The sequence below is a fragment of the Dendropsophus ebraccatus genome, unplaced genomic scaffold (assembly GCF_027789765.1).
Source record: "Dendropsophus ebraccatus isolate aDenEbr1 unplaced genomic scaffold, aDenEbr1.pat pat_scaffold_2398_ctg1, whole genome shotgun sequence".
Lineage (NCBI taxonomy): Eukaryota > Metazoa > Chordata > Amphibia > Anura > Hylidae > Dendropsophus > Dendropsophus ebraccatus.
The window spans coordinates 1-4,770 of record NW_027209850.1 but is presented as its reverse complement, the minus strand read 5'-3'; the positions used below and the strand labels follow the sequence as shown (position 1 = coordinate 4,770).

Genomic DNA, 4,770 nt, shown 5'->3' with positions numbered 1-4,770 from the left:
AATCAACTGGTGCCAGAGATTTGTCATTACTCATATATTATATTAAAAAAATCTTAAGTCATCCAGTACTTATCAGCTGCTGCATGTTCCTGCATAAAGTGGTGTATTCTCTCCAGCCTGACACAGTACTCTCTGCTGCCACCTCTGTCTATGTCAGGAACTGTGCAGATCAGTAGAAAATCCCCATAGAAATCCTTTGTTGCTCTCCAGACTGGAGAAATTACCACTTCTGTAGGGCATACAGCAGCTGATAAGTACTGGACAACTTGACATTTTTAATAGAAGTAAATTACAAATCCCAGCACAGTTGTTTTTTGAGTACAGGATCACCATTGTATGTGCTTACAGAGAAAATAACAGGGAATAATTGCCATTGCATTCTATTGGCACTTACCCGCAGTACGACTGCACAGTTTGTAAGGATAGGTGGACTGTTGTGGCAATAGTTTTGGCAATAGCTCCGATAACAAAGACTTGAAAAGAAGTAAGCTGAGAAAAGAGAAGGAGCCAAGTCAGCAATAAGCAAGAGCTGGAAACAGATAAGTGCATAACACTAGACATAAACGGTAAAATGGATCTGAGATATAGATAGATATATTCCCAATAAGGACAATATCACTTTACCTCTGGCTGCTGCCTCCAAGAGCTGACGCTTTAATCCTTCAAGAACATGAACTGGATGGCGGGGTTAAAAACCAAAAGCAGAGAAGGAAATGTACCGTTCCACAGGGCCTGCACTCCCTCCTGTTGCAGAATCTTTTGAAAGGCATCTAAAACAATGGCCGAAATAAGATAACATTGAAGAGTGGTTAACGGGATAGAGAAGGTGGATCTTACTTCTATCTAATATTCCAGGAGGGATATCTGGGTAGTCCTGTGTTTTGAGACTCTTCAATGAGGCTCCACGGCTCTTCTTTTGCATATTCATGTTCCCAGGGGGCAATGCACCTAGGATTTCACTGCATTGAGCGCTTTAACCAGCAGCTGGCTGTGGTATTGTTTGGCTGGTCTCCCTGAGATCAGTGATCTGTTTCTCTTATGGCTCTATTAGGCATTGCTCCCACCTAGCCAAAATCCTGCTCCACACTGATGAGGGGCAACCACCCCGAAACAGCTGTATGTGGATGGAAACCTAGCCTTGGTTTTTCCCTTGTCATTATATTGACTTATAAGGCCACTTAATATGGTGGTTTCCTTACAGGAAAGGATCCCGGAGGGATATCTGGCTAGTCCTGTGTTTCGAGACTCTTCAATGAGGCTCCACGGGCTCTTTTACATTTTCTATCTAATAAGATACATTACAAGGAGACACATGGTACATTTTATATATCTGTTTGTGCTTCCGGAATGTAGAAAAATGCTTTTTTTTATTGGCGCCAAGAGTCAAAGAGGTGTTCCTAAAGTGCTAAGGGCTGAAATATCTCATTGCTCCCCTGCCCATCCCTGCTTTATCAAGCACTTCAGGAGCTTGAATAAGCGTCTGAGTCTTTGCGGAAAAGAATAAAAGCATTTTCCTATGTTATGGAAGCAAAGGCAGATATATGAAAGGCAACATGTGTCTCCTTGTCAGTTTGGAATGGTATCTGACAGATTTACTTTAAAGGGGTTATCCAGTGCTACAAAAACATGGCCACTTTTCCCCCTTTCTTGTCTCCAGTTCAGGTGCGGTTTGCAGTTAAGCTCCATTTACTTCAATGGCACTGAGTTTGAAACCCCGCCCAAGATGGAGACACCATGGTGGTGTGCGGACTCTCCTACACAGTGAAGATGTCAGAGGCAATGGAGGTGGTGGCCAAAACTCCTGTTACCATTGCAAACACATGCACATTGAGCTGAATAGAGAATGCATGTGCTAGAGGAGTTCATCAGCAATAGCGTAGCACTGATATAAGCCCTATGTATAATTCTCACTCTCTTACCTGTAATGCCCGTATACGTGGTGGGCGTTATATCATCATTACGAAACTTGGCACCTTGAAGCTTCAGTCTTGTATTCACCACCCAGAGAGGAGTTGTGAGCAGGACATTTACTACTCCTAATAAGAGCAAAATAATTAGATATTAGACAATTTTCTGAAAATCCAGATGAAACCTCCCCAGTCCTAGGAATTTCATGGGAAGCACAAATAAAGGATTATTACTAATTATTATGAATAATTATATATATTTACATCTAATTCTGTATTTACCGGCAATGAAGCCAATAGTCAAGTCCTTGCTGGTGGTTGCGACATTGCCCTTTATCCATATGGACTTCAGACTGTTAAACGTGTAGAAATAGACGAAGTTGGAGCAACAGAGACTGGAGATGACCTCGGAGGGGTGGGGGTCGGGGGGGGAAAGGGAGTAAGGTGGGGCAAAGAGCCATTGCCGAAAGGGATACATTCCTCTACCAGCCTGATCTCACAGCTCTCTAATTCCCTCCCATGATCCCACCCCTCCGAGGTCATCTCCAGTCTCTGTTGCTCCAACTTCGTCTATTTCTACACGTTTAACAGTCTGAAGTCCATATGGATAAAGGCAATGTCGCAACCACCAGCAAGGACTTGACTATTGGCTTCATTGCCGGTAAATACAGAATTAGATGTAAATAATATAATTATTCATAATAATTAGTAATAATCCTTTATTTGTGCTTCCCATGAAATTTCCTAGGACTGGGGAGGTTTCATCTGGGATTTTCAGAAAATTGTCTAATATCTAATTATTTTGCTCTTATTAGGAGTAGTAAATGTCCTGCTCACAACTCCTCTCTGGGTGGTGTGAATACAAGACTGAAGCTTCAAGGTGCCAAGTTTCGTAATGATGATATAACGCCCACCACGTATACGGGCATTACAGGTAAGAGAGTGAGAATTATACATAGGGCTATATCAGTGCTACGCTATTGCTGATGAACTCCTCTAGCACATGCATTCTCTATTCAGCTCAATGTGCATGTGTTTGCAATGGTAACAGGAGTTTTGGCCACCACCTCCATTGCCTCTGACATCTTCACTGTGTAGGAGAGTCCGCACACCACCATGGTGTCTCCATCTTGGGCGGGGTTTTCAAACTCAGTGCCATTGAAGTAATGGAGCTTAACTGCAAACCGCACCTGAACTGGAGACAAGAAAGGGGAAAAGTGGCCATGTTTTTTGTAGCACTGGATAACCCCTTTAAGTAAATCTGTCAGATACCATTCCAAACTGACAAGGAGACACATGTTGCCTTTCATATATCTGCCTTTGCTTCCATAACATAGGAAAATGCTTTTATTCTTTTCCGCAAAGACTCAGACGCTTATTCAAGCTCCTGAAGTGCTTGATAAAGCAGGGATGGGCAGGGGAGCAATGAGATATTTCAGCCCTTAGCACTTTAGGAACACCTCTTTGACTCTTGGCGCCAATAAAAAAAAGCATTTTTCTACATTCCGGAAGCACAAACAGATATATAAAATGTACCATGTGTCTCCTTGTAATGTATCTTATTAGATAGAAAATGTTAAAAGAGCCCGTGGAGCCTCATTGATAGAGTCTCGAACACAGGACTAGCCAGATATCCCTCCGGGATCCTTTCCTGTAAGGAAACCACCATATTAAGTGGCCTTATAAGTCAATATAATGACAAGGGAAAAACCAAGGCTAGGTTTCCATCCACATACAGCTGTTTCGGGGTGTTGCCCCTCATCAGTGTGGAGCAGGATTTTGGCTAGGTGGGAGCAATGCCTAATAGAGCCATAAGAGAAACAGATCACTGATCTCAGGGAGACCAGCCAAACAATACCACAGCCAGCTGCTGGTTAAAGCGCTCAATGCAGTGAAATCCTAGGTGCATTGCCCCCTGGGACACATGAATATGCAAAAGAAGAGCCCGTGGAGCCTCATTGAAGAGTCTCAAAACACAGGACTACCCAGATATCCCTCCTGGAATATTAGATAGAAGTAAGATCCACCTTCTCTATCCCGTTAACCACTCTTCAATGTTATCTTATTTCGGCCATTGTTTTTAGATGCCTTTCAAAAGATTCTGCAACAGGAGGGAGTGCAGGCCCTGTGGAACGGTACATTTCCTTCTCTGCTTTTGGTTTTTTAACCCCGCATCCAGTTCATGTTCTATGAAGGATTAAAGCGTCAGCTCTTGAGGCAGCAGCCAGAGGTAAAGTGATATTGTCTTATTGGGAATATATCCTATCTATATCTCAGATCCATTTTACCGTTATGTCTAGTGTTATGCACTTATCTGTTTCCAGCTCTTGCTTATTGCTGACTTGGCTCCTTCTCTTTTCTCAGCTTACTTCTTTTTCAAGTCTTTGTTATCGGAGCTATTGCCAAAAACTATTGCCACAACAGTCACCTATCCCTTACAAACTGTTGCAGTTCGGTACTGCGGGTAAGTGCCAATAGAATGCAATGGCAAATTATTCCCTGTTATTTTCTCTGTAAGCACATACAATGGTGATCCTGTACTCAAAAAACAACTGGTGCTGGAGATTTGTAATTTACTTCTATTAAAAATGTCAAGTTGTCCAGTACTTATCAGCTGCTGTATGCCCTACAGGAAGTGGTATTTCTCCAGTCTGGAGAGCAACAAAGGATTTCTATGGGGATTTTCTACTGATCTGCACAGTTCCTGACATAGACAGAGGTGGCAGCAGAGAGTACTGTGTCAGGCTGGAGAGAATACACCACTTTATGCAGGACATGCAGCAGCTGATAAGTACTGGATGACTTAAGATTTTTTTTAAATATAATATATGAGTAAATGACAAATCTCTGGCACCAGTTGATG

The 4,770-nt window shown here is 42.5% G+C and overlaps 2 pseudogenes; one reads left to right on the top strand and one right to left on the bottom strand.

Annotated features, from left to right (window-relative positions):
• Window positions 1-394: 394 nt before the first annotated feature.
• LOC138775878 (peroxisomal membrane protein PMP34-like) lies at window positions 395-2,385 on the bottom strand (annotated as a pseudogene).
• Window positions 2,386-2,439: 54 nt separating this feature from the next.
• Window positions 2,440-4,371, top strand: LOC138775879 (peroxisomal membrane protein PMP34-like; annotated as a pseudogene).
• Window positions 4,372-4,770: the final 399 nt, after the last annotated feature.